The sequence below is a fragment of the Papaver somniferum genome, chromosome 4 (assembly GCF_003573695.1).
Source record: "Papaver somniferum cultivar HN1 chromosome 4, ASM357369v1, whole genome shotgun sequence".
NCBI lineage: Eukaryota > Viridiplantae > Streptophyta > Magnoliopsida > Ranunculales > Papaveraceae > Papaver > Papaver somniferum.
The window spans coordinates 84,260,637-84,275,124 of record NC_039361.1 but is presented as its reverse complement, the minus strand read 5'-3'; the positions used below and the strand labels follow the sequence as shown (position 1 = coordinate 84,275,124).

Below are 14,488 nucleotides of genomic sequence, written 5' to 3'. Positions count from 1 at the left end.
CATATGGTTTTCGGATCATTGTGTAAGGGGGAGTGGTTTCCATGTGAGATGGAGTATTGACTAAGGGGGAGTGATAGATATCACCATAGTATTATTGTTGAAGTTGTGATACAATTGGACTTTGACACTATGTAATAATACTATGACATTGTATAACAATGATCAAGACCGATGCTTTCTCATTGTATAGCTACGGATCTTCAACAACGGTGATGCTAAACTTACAACCTTTAGGATCATTGGAGTACTTGGAAGCGACGAAGATTTCGAGGAATGTTGAAGATTAGACATATGGAATAGGAGATACTAAAGTTTCTTTATCTTTTTTGTATTCCATATGTATTGATAGTTTTGTCACTAAAATTGACAAAAGGGGAGATTGTTAGAGCATTGCTCGGTCGAACTCGCATTCGTTGCTATCTCAAGCATGTTTGTCAATGTTAGTGATCAAAACTATAAGTCTTTATTTCTAGTCTACTATAGCTAAGTCTCGGACTAGGATAGAAAGTGTAGTTGAGCTCAAGGACTTCATGGAGATTCATCATACAAGAAGAAGAACTACTCAAGGAACCGGTGGAACTTCTCGACAAAAAGGTATGTGAAGATTTGAACTTATTTGTCACTCAAAAGTCTTTTTATTCTATCTCCTACTTCTTGAGACAAAAAGTCGTATGCTATATATAAACTTAGATTATACACATTTGGTATTTCGAGCCGGGTATACCTCGCCTATCTATATCTCGAAATATGTGTTGGTAAGAGTTTCTCTTAGACCATGTTTATATTTACCTAGTGACGTAAGTCATGATATGTTTCAATCACTTTGAAAATTTCTTTGACGAGAAATAGTGAAACACAACTATATAACGTCCTCTAAGAATGTTTCAATGGTTGGAATGAGAGTTTAGATTACATAACCAATGATGGACATAAGTATTGTTGCGGAAACACATATGTGCATAATTCCTATCCCTTGAACCAAAGTTTGCGAACTTTGTTGATCAAGAGAAACCGGAAGAATGGCTTGTTTCCAAGTCCGCGAACTGCCGAACTTCTCATCCCGATAAATTCTACTGGAGTTGACAAACTAGCTGCGTCCGCGAACCCAGTCCGCGAACCAGCGGAAAGTCTTTGCCAAGATTTTCTGCTGGAGTTTGTAAACTCTGCCCGGTTGCTTAAGTACGCGAACCTAGTTTGCAAACTTAAGAAGGTTATATATCTGAAGATGATTTCTGAACTTAAACTTATAAAGACTAAGGAATGTAATTTGCAAACCATGGCTATAAAGTTGATGAACTGATTCGAGTGAATCAAATCATCTTTGCTTCAATTGTGTCTTGTGTAGTACATAAGATTTCTTTGCAATTGAACAACTCTCTAACTAGTTCATTTGAGTCATTTGAACTAAGTTATGGTGAAGAAGAATATGGTTGGTATAAAATGCTCACATGGCTAACCTTTTGGTTAACTATTGTTGAACCAACAATGTACATGTTTGGGTACGGTTAACAAACCTAGAAGCGTGCATTTCATTTGTGTATAACAAGCTAAGTTTTCGATCTAACGGTTGAGAAATATTAGCTTGAATCTAAATCAGGTTTTCAACTAACGATGGATATTGTTTGTTTTGTGACCAAGGCGAAACCCTGATTTGAAAGACTATATAAGGGGACATCTAGCAACTCTACAAAACTAATCCCCACACTTCACGTGTGATACTAGTTTGCATGCTAGAGTCGTTTCTCCTTTAACCTTTGGTTTTCTTTTTCTAAAACCAGGTTAACGACTTAAAGACTTCATTGGGATTGTGAAGCCAGACCGATACTACTTTTATCGTAGTTGTGTGATCTGATCTTGCATCTTCTATCGTACGAGTACAATAAGATTGATTGGATTGGGATTAATATCTCCGATAGGCAAGATATAAAAAGTAGTCACAGACATCTTCGCCTCATTTTTTGTGATTCCGCAACATCTTGTTTCGCTACCATACGATTAAGATTGTTGTGAGGTGATTGATTTATCTAGGCTGTTCTTCGGGAATATAAGACCAGCTTATCAATTGGTTCATGGTCACCTTGATTATTATCAAAAGACGGAACAAAAACTTTAGGGTTTTTCTCTGGGAGACAGATTTGTTTATTATCAAAGCCTGCGATTTTGGGTCGTAGCAAATCTTAGTTGTGGGTGAGATCAGCTAAGGGAATCAAGTGCGCAGTATCCTTCTTGGATCAGAGGCGTAGGGAGTAAAAATGTACCTTGGAACAGTGGGAGACTGATTGGGGTCCAACTACAGTCCAGTCCGAAGTTAGCTTGGAGTAGGCTAGTGTCTGTAACGGCTTAATACAGTGTGTGTGTTCAATCTGGACTAGGTCCCGGGGTTTTTCTGCATTTGCAGTTTCCTCGTTAATAAAATTTTTGGTGTCTGTGTTATTTCAGTTTCCGCATTATATTGTTTTGTCTTTATAATTTAAATAATACAGGTTGTGCGTTTAGATCATCAATTCGTATATCCGACCTTTGGTTGTTGATTAAATTGATTGATCCTTGGATATTGGTCTTTGGTACCATCCAAGTTATTCCTTGTGTTTGATTAAAGACTCGCTGATTTCTATTAGCTCGAGTAAATAAAAACAAGAGAGGGATATTAACTCCTTGAGATACTTTTACCTAGATTGAGTTTGACTATCTAGTTTATTCTCTAGAAAGTATTTGGGAGTTAGTCCATACAGATTGCTAAGACAAATATTGGGTGGTGTTGTTAGACCCCCGCTTTTTCAAATACAACGTGACTTTTGGTGGGGAAAGGATTCAAATTTTAAAGGGGTATATATATTAAAGCTTGGAGATTTCTGCGTAAATCAATAGATATGGGGGACTGGGTTTTGAAGAGTCTGGAAAGGTAAATCTAGCTATGATCAGTAGAATAGCCTGGAGACTAGTGAATATCCTATATCACCTATGGGATAGGATCTTGAAAGAAAAATACTTCAAGTATTCAAGGGTATTTTTATCTAAGAAGAAAGATAAATATGAAAGTGCATCCTTTAAGGAGTAGAACTCATTAAGAAATCAAGTATATGTGAGGTAGGAGATGGAACCTCCATCAACATATGGGGTGATAGGTGGATTCCGGGATAGGTAAAGGCATCGGGAAACAATCCCAATCAGGGAGATAACACCATAACACTTGTGTCAGAGTTAATCAACTCTAACACAAATAAGTTGAATAAGTAAACTTTAGACAACCTTTTTAGTACTCAGGTGGTGGAAATAATATGAAAATAAATTACACATTCTGAAGATGAGGACTTAAAGAAAGACAAGATGAGATGGACCTTTACAACAAATGGAGAATTCCCAGTCAAGTCTTTATGCGCTATATTGATCAACCTAACAAATCACGCTTCATTTCATTCTCCCAAGTTTTGTGAAAATTTATGAAACACCTAAATGATAAAATTATTCTTTTAGAAATGTATTCACGATGCTTTACCAACAAGATAAAAACTGAGATATATACTGAATGTAGAAGCATTATCTCTTGATCTTCAATTTTAACATAAAGGACGACATATCTTCTAGATAAGTATTGATTTCTCTTTCTACTCGTTTATGTTTCTCTTGTTTCGATTCGATCGTTTCTAATGTTTAAATTCTAAGTTTCAATTGATTTGTTTCAACACTAAGTTTCATCTGACTTACCTTTCATTTCCGCTTAATTTCCTTACATTGATAATCTTGTGTGTATCATATGAGATAAGTTTCTCCATTTTATAGTGTTTTCGTTTTTTCTTTCTGGTCTGTGATTTTATGTCTTGTGTAAAAAACTTTCACTAATTCATATGTGCTTGTGAATTGATGTTGTCTAGTATGTTCTCATCCTTTTATTCCCTCTTAATTACTGTTAGAGCATTGCTCGGTTGAAAACTAAATCTTGATTTCTGGTATACTAAGTCAAGTCTCAGATTATATTAGAATTATAGTTGAGTATTAGAGATCTCCCTTGAAGACTGAAGATCGACGAAGATATTTGGAGAACTTCTGTTTCAGGTATGTGAAAACTGAACCATTCTATTTTACTCACTATACCATCATTCTATCTGTTGAGACTATATCGTATGACTTGTAGTAGAGTTACAAAGAAGAAGTTTTGAGTCAAGCTTTTCTTGTGAAACATCTCGAAATATGATTTAGCAAATAAGATTTTTATCGGCCCTTAACAATATTAGTTCTATGAATTAATTTGTGGATCAATTAAAAATTTCCCATGCAAATGATTGCATCACTTGGGAATGTTTCAAAAGTTCAGTTGGGTATAGTTCACGAACCCGGTTAGCGAACCGTGGTGAACTGAATTTTAAGTTCAATAAATTGGCTAGCAGTTGATGAATCCAGTTCAAGAACTATGGTCAACTGATTTTGGTAGTTTAGTAGGGTTGGCGAACCCGGTTCACGAACCGTATCACCCTGACTCGTGAACAAGCCCTGCAGTTCAAGAACCGTTGTACAAACTGTCCTAATAATGTTTAGCAGATGCTTTAAAGACTTATTATTTTAATATGTTTAGCATTTCTGAAACTCTCTTAAACACTTCTAAGACTTCATTGATCACTTAAACACTTATGTATGTGTATTATGATTAATTTTTCAGGTGTTTAAATGAACATCAAATGGCTTTTATTTCTTTGGATAACTTGCTAAACCGAAAAATCATTACACACGGTTTTGTAACCGAACCTATGTGTATACTCTTCTATGACGACCTAAAGTGTTTGCTTGATTCTCAAGTTATCTTAGCTTAAATTCTAAGAAACCCATGGTATTTAAAGACTATAAATAGAGATGCTCTTTTAACTGGGAAAATCAATCTCTGATACTTTGTGTCCTAGTTGATTTTAGAGTCGTCCTCTATTGACCTAGGTTTCTTCTATGAAACGTTCTTAGGCCTACGACCAAAAGACTTCGCTTTGGGGATTCGTGAAGCCAGGTTTCACTATCTTTACCTTGATAGTTCACGAATCCTGATCATGCTTTTATGTTATCGAGGTTATCGTAATCTCTTTCAGGCAAGATAGATAGTAATCGCAAATTTTTCTTCGTCTTAGACTTTGTGATTCCTCAAGATAGATATCTGAAAAATGATCTTAGATGATATTTCGGAGATTTTTCTTGAGAGGTGGTTAAGAATCTAGGCTGCTCTTCAGGAGTCGTAAGTTCCGGATTTATGAGGTTTTCTAGCTTTATCTATTGCAAACAGATTTCCACACCTTGACCTTTCATCTAAACGAAAATCAAATAGGATTACTGTGAAGCATATTGGTATCAAAAGTCTTCACTTCGTCTGAAGCAACTCTTAGGTTGTGAAGGACGTCGTCTAAGGGAATCAAGTGCGTAGATCCTTGCAAGGTTCAAGAGACGTAAGGAGCTCAACTGTAACTGAATCGCTTGGAGAGTGGGTTCGGTCTCAACTACATTCTAGTATAAAGTCTGATAGTAGGTTAGTGTTTGTAGCGAATTAATACAGTGTGGTGTTCAAATATGGATAAGGACCCGGGGTTTTTATGCTATTGTGGTTTCCTCGTAAAAAAAAATCTGGTGTCTTGTGTTTTTCCTTTTCCGCGTTATATTGTTTTTCTTTATAATTAGATTTACACAGGTTAGTATGTATTCAATATAAGTAGATACGTCCGCCTAATTGTAATTGATTACGAGACTTATTTCTTGTAGAATTCATATCTTGAATGATAGATAACAAGTTTAACCATCTGGCAGAATTCCGATTAGATTATTTGGATACGACTAGATTGATTTTGGATATTCATTTTTGAGATCGTCCAAGTACTCTGCTTAACAATCAGGTTCACAAACTCTGAGTCTATATACATACTGATTGAATAGAGGTTGAGATATAAACTCTATATAGATATTGTCAAGGATCATTCAGCTGGTCTGCTTGTTATTGTATTAAGTTTTGTCTATACAGGTTGCAGAATGAAAAAGTTGGGTGTATTTGGTATCGCTTGCGTTTTCACTTACTAGCTGGTATTAGAATTTTGTTTGTTGAATCAAACTGAAACTTTGAATGTTTGCTTTCATTTACAATTTTTGTTGTTAGTATCTTGGGTTACTTTTTATCTCCAATTACAAGCAAATCCTATTTTGTTTGTCTTTTTCACTGTTTCTAGCTTATCAAATTTAGTTCTTAATAGATGTTTTTTTGAATTTAGTCTTCCTTAGTTATCCCAATCATGAAATTTTTGGCTTGGAATGTCCAGGGAATTGGAAACCTCGTAGTTGTTAATCATCTAAAAAATGAAATTTTCACTCATTTCGCATACATGATTTTCCTTTCAGAAACTAAATCAAAGTTCCACAAAATAAAATACATCTCTTAGCAGTTCGACCATCCTAATTATTGGATTCAAGGTGTTATAGGATTAGCTGGTGGCATGTGTATTGTTTGGAATGATGGATTTCAAATTGATCTAATTCGAGATGAAAGATACTTGATTTCTTTTATTCTTCAAACAGATGCTTCCGTAAGTAAATGGGTGGTTTCTTATATTTATGGTGCAATTCGTGAGCAGAATAAGGTAACACAATAGACAGCAGTACAACATTTAGCATCTAGTTATCAACTGCCATGGTTATTGATAAGAGTTAATTTCACTTTTGATAGTTCTGAAGAACTGGGGGTTCCGATAGTTCCCATAAGAAGCATGCTTATGTAGCTCAGATAATTATAAAATTAGGACTCACTGATGTCACTTGGTCAGGGGATACTTTTACTTGGTCCAGTCATAGACAGTGAGATAATCTTGTTTGTCTTAGGCTAGATAGGGCTCTAGCTAATTCAGAGCGGTATACATGTTTCCAATAAAACAGCTATCTAACTTTTTACCCACGGGTTCTGATCAAGCTCCAGTTTTGTTAGTTACCAACCCGAATAGCTATAAAATTAATAGACCTTTTAGATTATTTGAATATTGGTCAAGTCATGTAGAGTGTAAGAGCAACCACAGTCATGACCAAATTTGGGGACTATACCTAAATTTGGTCTCCAAATCATCCGTAATGGAACGGACTAAAGTCATATTTAGTCCAGATAATTAGGGTTTGGGACCAAATGTGGTCGCCGACCCAGACTAAAATCGGTTATAGTGGGACGGGGTTATTGTGAGCGTATGAATACAGACGCAAGTATAATGGGCGCTTCACATCGGGCGTATGTATAAAGAACGTATGATATTGGGGCGGATGTATAAAGAGCGTATGAATGAGGCGTATTTATAAACACCGTCAGGCCAGACGGAGATTAAACATACGTCCCATAGCAGGCGTAATTAGAATGTACGTCCCAATGGGGCGCAGTTATTAAAAACGCCAGGTCTGGGCACATGTATTACGTGCGTCTGTGTGACGCGCATGTATTATGACCGTCTGTGTGAGACGTAATTATCCCATCTTTTTTTACTGATACATAGCCTTTGCAATCGTAATGGAGGGGACAAAATACCAAACACTAAATCAAAACTGAGGATGGTGGTGTGCATTGTATCATTTTTATGATCTTGGGTTTGATGCCAAACACTAAATCTTTTTATTGATACATGCCAAACACTAAATCTTTTTACTGATACATATGATACATGCCAAACACTAAATCTTTTTACTGATACATATGATACATACCAAACACTAAATGCATACCAAACATAAGAGCAAACGCCCTTAATATCTCCGCCTCATTTTAGGCGTTAGTTATACTAACGTCCCAACCATACGCTATTTAAGAATCCGTCCCATTACAGACGTTAATTATATCAACGCCCAACCATACGCTACTTATATGTCCGCTCCATTATGGAGCGTGCTTTGTATCTCCGTCCCTTTCCAGACGGACATATTACTAGAGCCTCAATCGAGCGTTCATATTAACTGCGCTCACACCCAGACGCTCGTATAAAATGCGTCTCACTTCAAACGTTAATATTAACTGCGCCCAAATTCAAACGCATGTAATACTTGCGCCGGACTATATTTTAGTCGGTCACGACTGTGGTTGCTCTCTCTCTCAAAGCTAAATTAATTTAGCTTTTGGTATGGGATTTGGTATTTAGTCCCCTCCATGATTGTGGTTGCTCTAAGAAGGTTATTGATACTGGTTGGAGGACTACTCTTAATTCGGAAGATGATTCTGTACAATATAAACTTCTGATAACTCAACGAGCTCATCTATATATAAAGCAAAATGGATTGTTTGGTGTCCCAAGAATTTGTGGTTACTTTTTCACTGGCCAAGATTGCCCTTCCGTGTTTTTGAGTTTAGCCTGCGTTTTCATGGATTTTGGGGAATTTCATAGATACCAGGGGCAGATACGTAGTCTTCTCTCCTCCTGTGTTCTTCACTTTCATTTCAGAAAAACAATTCTCTCTTTCATCAAAACAAATCTCTCCATCCAAATCTCTTCTTTCATCTTCATCACCTTTGTCGATCGTGCTAGATTGGGTTTCGCACTCTATATTTCGAATTTAGAGTTCTGAGTTTTGATTTGATTGAATATTCAATCATCATCTAACCTGTAACCCTAAATTCGAAATTGGGTGAATAAATCGAACCACCAGCACCATCACCATCACCAACTTCGTTCTCTTCCTTGGGGAAATTATAAATTGGATTAGTTGATTTAAATTGGATTGAATTGATTGGATTATGAACTTTAATCCAACTGGACGCAACATCCGGAGGAAACAAGATTTTTGCTTTACATCTCTGTAAGTTTTTTTTTTTCTTTTTTACGTTGGTTCTGTTTTTCATTTAGATTTTAGATATAATTGATTTCTCTGTAATTGGGTGTTTTACTGTTTCAATTGGTGAAAGTTTACAATTAATATGTCAAAGGTAGGTTTTCAATATTTGGGTAAGCTTTAAGGATTCCCATCCAAGAGTATGGTATGCTGTCTAGAAGAAAATTCCTATGTACTTTGTGTGTTTGTTGAATTTCCTGAACCTTCAGGTTTATTGTGCTCATTCTTATTTCCCTATCTGTGTCTGAGTCTTTGTCCAATTTCCTGACTTCTGCCACATAAGATTGAAACATTAAATTGGGGTTCTTGACGCAGAATAGCTAAGAGACAATTAGGTGGTTTTTGTTGTAACAGGAGATGATCTTAAGTCTTCCAATTTCTCTCTTTTTCACACTTGAAAAGTGGAGTACTTAGGTCCTGATCCCGGATTGAGCCATGACATGAGAATGTCACACACGGTTCCTTCGGGAAGGGTGTTATTCCACCACCTATCAGGGATGACGAGTGGTAACAGGGCATGCATAATTTCTTTTGTGACTCAAGTACGATCGATGGATCTATATTGAATAACTATGTAGGTTTATTGTTTTTTTATATTGTGGGTTATGCATGATGCATGAATTCCAATGGTTGATCACAGTTCGGACGGAACATATCTGACATGTCTCGACACTTGCACAAACTTTAGTGTGTAGTTAGACATACTAATGCCAGATGCTGGTCAAATGTTTTGGTTGTGATTAACCATATCTGACACGATGTCTTAACACTTGCATACACTTTAGTTTGCACATAATGACCTGAGATGTTTTTTCCCTGCGTACTCTTTGTAACTAAATTATTTGACATGTTTTCTTGGCACTCAATGGATCTTCAGTGGATACTTGCATGTAATATGTAACTTTAGATGTTGATTGGTTTATGTTCTGGGTTCTAACTTTGTACTCTTTGTAACTTTATGCACATGATTCTGTTTAACAACAGCATAAGATAAAGGTTAGTGAATGTCTTGCATTATGCACCAACGTAGAGTTGTTCATTGGTGAATACAAATTGACTTGGTTTAATCAGTATTGATTAGCATAAGGGTCTGTGTTCAATGTTTGACGCAAAATATGTATAGTAAAATTGAAATGATTGTTTGTGTACCACTGACAGTCAATTATGTAGTCTTGCCATGTAATATGACCGAAATTTCATCGGTGTTGCTTGATGCAGATGGCAGAAACTTTAGATACGAGTAGTGCTAACATGAATTGGCAAAAGATTTATACCTAAGTATAAGAGATAACATCGTGTTTACTTTTCCATGAAAACAACATCTCTATGCTTACTAAGTTTTTCCTTTTCTAATTCTCCTCCCTTTTTTTTACCATTTGCCTCATCAATCACGCGTTTAATTTATAACTATATTGCAGAAAGTGGAGCATAGAACCAGTATAGAGGAAGTGATTCTAGCATCGTAGTCCAGGAAGGTCCATCAAAAGGAAGAACTGGACTGGAACTGGAAATGATACCAGAATATCAACTGACTGAATCAGTGGAAGAACTAGGCTGACGGTACGGCCTATCCAGTACCCTAAGATATCTGAGTCCTAGAGTTTGTTGTTTTAAACTTATTTTTCACGGGATTTTTTTTTGTTCCTGCTGTTCCAATGTCCTAGGTGTCATTTGGTTTTCCCATGATAGTTGAAAAATTAATCAACAGTGTCATGTTCAGTGTATTTTCTCTTTCTGAGCGGGGTAATACAGGTTTGTGAAACCATTGCTTTATTGCGGGAAATCATTGGGCAATTCATTTATCTACTGGCTCATTATTGTGATAGAATTTGAGCACCAGGAGTCCAGGATTACATTAGAACAAAAAAACCATGTCTGTGCCATTATGTCTGCCTTGGTGCAATTTTTATAAAGACAACATACAATGTATTGAAATGTTACTTGAAATCAATAAAACCAATTAAATCCAAAATAAACAAAGCTATCTGCTATGAAAGATATTCATCGCAAACTGGTGGATACAATCCATATGCACCATTAGATCATCGGCACTGCTTCCGCCCCGTGCCATTATGGCACGGGCAATCCACTAGTTCCCAATGGAGCAAAATTACATTTAGTAGCACTCAGGGGAAAATAGAATACATTAAAAATCAACTGAATGCTTTGGTTCATAGTAATTTCCAAGTTGAATTATCACCGCATTATAGCATCTTGAAGAAGGAACTATCTCATTTATATGATATTCAAGATCAACATGCTAGGGGAATTTATAAAGATTCTCATTTAGCATATGGAAATAGAAATACTAAATATTGCTTCACTGGAAAATCATATTGCTTCACTGGAAAAATTATCTTGGTATTTGGTGCAAGGAGAGAAGTAAATTAGAAGCTTTACTAAATAACCATTTTAAACATCACTACTTCTTCTAATCGTCTGCCATATTATGACTTGCTTGCGCTCATACTCCCTGTATTAGTGAGGAAGATAATAAAAAATTTCTTCAAATCCCCGCAGAATTATAGCTATTATAGCTCAGTGCCTTCTTAGAAAGCTCCTGGCCTCAATGGGTTTCAGATTGGTTTTTATAAATTCAGTTGGGATATAGTAGAAAAAGATGTAGTTAAACTAGTACATGATTTTTTTGTCCTCAGTCTTTTGACCCCGGCATCAATAACACTTTTCAAACTTCCATTCCAATAGATGAATGACCCTCTTCTCTTACTGATTTTCGACCTATTAGCTTATGTAACTCTATTTATAAAATCATAAATAAATTATTGGTCAATCGTATGAAATTGTTTATGGACAAAATTATTTCTCCATACCAATATTTATTTGTTCCTGGTAGATGCATTCAAGATAATATCATCATAGCTCATGAACTTCTTGACACTATGAAAAAGAAAAAAAGATAGAATAGGGTATATATATATATAAATTGATATGTTTAAAGCATTTGATCGTATAAAATGGAATTATGTTAGAGATATCTTTAAACAGCTGGGTTTTGTTGATCAGTGGTGTAACATGATTTATCACTGTATTAGCTCATCGTTTGTTTCTTTATTCTAGAAAAGGTCATTTTTATAAGTCAGTTGTTTTATGCTGATGATGTTTTACTTTTTCTGAAAGCAAAAAAATCAGAAATTAAGCATGTTAAAGAAATTATTCTAAGATTAAGTAGTTTGTCTGGTCAAGTCATAAATCCTAGTAAAGGTGGTGTCTCTTTTAGTAAGAAAATTTCTAGAAGTAGACAACATGTGCTAGAGCACTGCTCGGTCGAACTCGCAAGTGTTTCTATCTAAAGCTTGTTTGTCAATGTTAGTGATCAAAACTATAAGTCTTGATTTCTAGTCTACTTATAGTAATGTCTCGGACAAGAATAAATTATGTAGTTGAGCATTAGACTTCACGGCATTCATCAATTGAAGACGATGAACTACTAAGGAGAGCTTGTGGAACTTCATCAACAAAAGGTATATGGAGACTAAAACTCATATATCACTCGAAAAGTCTATTTCTACTCTATCTCCTATATTGTGACATAAGTTGTATTACTATATGGTTTTTCGATTATGCACATTTGAGTTTTCGAGCTGAGTTTAACTCGCTTACATATTTCTCGAAATATGTGTTGGTAAGCTTTCGCTTCAACCAATTTCATCTTATATTCTTGACGAAAGTCAAAAGATGATCATGTGAAAATCGCCGAGTAACATCTTACATGGTTTTTGTGATACAATCATTTGGTGTAGACTTGGAATGTTTCGTTATGATTATTTCAATAACTTGAAAATTGCTTTGATGCTAATAGTATGTGACGGATATTATCATCCTCTAAGAAAGTTTCAATAATTGAAATAGAGTTTAGAACACTTAACCAACATTGGATTATAGACATGTTATGCACTCTTGCATATATATGATCCATGTCCGGGAACTATAGTATGCATACGCGTATGTGTACCTGTTGGTTTGAGAAGTCCGGGAACCTAAGTACGCGTACCCGTACGCATACTGGCATAAGGTTCATGTCCGAAAAATTCTGATGGGCTTGGAGGTATGCGTACCCGTTCGCATACTGGCGAAAACCAAACTTGGTCCGGTTGTTCAAGTATACGTACTCGTTTCCATACTTGTGTGGTTAAAGTTCTAAAATCGGTTGTGACATGAACAAATACATTTATATAATAAGGAATGAATTCTTTGCAAACCGTGGCTATAATGTTCATGAATTGATTCAAGTGAATCAAACCGATTTTGCTTCAATTGTTTTCTTGTATACTTGTATGAGAATACATCAATTGAACAACTCTTTAACTAGTTTCATTTGAACTAGTTATGGTTAAGATGAATAATGTTGATATGAGAGTGTTCATATATCTAACCTCGGTTAACTATTGTTGAGCCAACATGGTGTACACGTTTAGGTACGGTTACATAAACCTAAATTAGGGTACATTTCATTTGTGTATAACAAGCTAAGTTCGATCTAACGGTTGGAAGATATTAGCTTGAATCTGATCAGGTTTTCATCTAACGGTGAATATTGAATGCTTTATTACCAAGGTAACTTAGATTGCAAACCCTGATTTGAAAACTATATAAGGGAGAACTCTAGTAACCGGGAAACCTAATCCTCACACCTCTTGTATGATATTAGTTGTGACTAGAGTCGATTCTCCTTTAACCTTAGGTTTTTCACGAAACCCTGTAGGTTAACGACTTGAAGACTTCATTGGGATTGTGAAGCCAGACCCAACTATTTTCTCTGTAGTTGCGTGTTCTGATATTACTTCTACTATCGTGATTGAGTATTATCTTTGCTAAGATTTTCTTGAGATTTATCTCCGATAAGTAAGATTAAAAGTAGTCACAAACATCTTCGTCTCATCGTTTGTGATTCCACAATATCTTGTTTCGCTACCGTACGATTAAGATTATTGTGAGGTGATTGATAATACTAGGCTATTCTTCGGGAATATAAGTCTGGTTTATCAATTGGTTCATGTGCACCTTGATTTATCAAAAGACGGAACCATACTTGTAGGTATTTCTGTGGGAGACAGATTTATCTATTCCAATAAACTTTTCAGTGTGAGACAATTTTTTTTATCAAGTCTTCGACTTTGGGTCGTAGCAACTCTTGGTTGTGGGTGAGATCATCTTAAGGAATCAAGTGCGTAGAATCCTGTTGGGGTTCAGAGACGTAAGGAGCGCAACTGTACCTTGATCAGTGTGAGATTGATTAGGGCTCAACTACATTCCAGTCCGAAGTTCATGGGTAGTAGGTTAGTGTATGTAGAGGCTTAATACAGTGTGGTGTTCAAAGATGGACTAGGTCCCGGGGTTTTTCTGCATTTGCGGTTTTCCTCATTAACAAAATTATGGTGTCTATGTTATTTCTTTTCCGTATTATATTTTATTATATAATAAAAATATCACAGGTTGTGAGTTGAATCGATTAATTGGTAAATCCAAGCTTTGGTTGTTGATTGAAATTTATTGATCCTTGAACATTGGTCTTTGGTACCGTTCAAGTTATTTCTCTTATATCGGGCTCGCAAATTCCTATTTGCTGATTGTAGATTGAATTGAGAGATTGAGATATAAAACTCTTTGATATATTTTTCTCTAGATTGAGTTTGACTGTCTAGTTGATTCTCTTGAA

The 14,488-nt window shown here is 35.7% G+C and overlaps 1 long non-coding RNA gene across 1 annotated transcript; it reads left to right on the top strand.

Moving 5' to 3' along the window:
* Positions 1-8,161: 8,161 nt before the first annotated feature.
* LOC113276063 lies at positions 8,162-10,777 on the top strand. Its single transcript, XR_003323902.1, has 2 exons — positions 8,162-8,778; positions 10,230-10,777. It is a non-coding gene; the product is annotated as an uncharacterized LOC113276063 (long non-coding RNA).
* Positions 10,778-14,488: the final 3,711 nt, after the last annotated feature.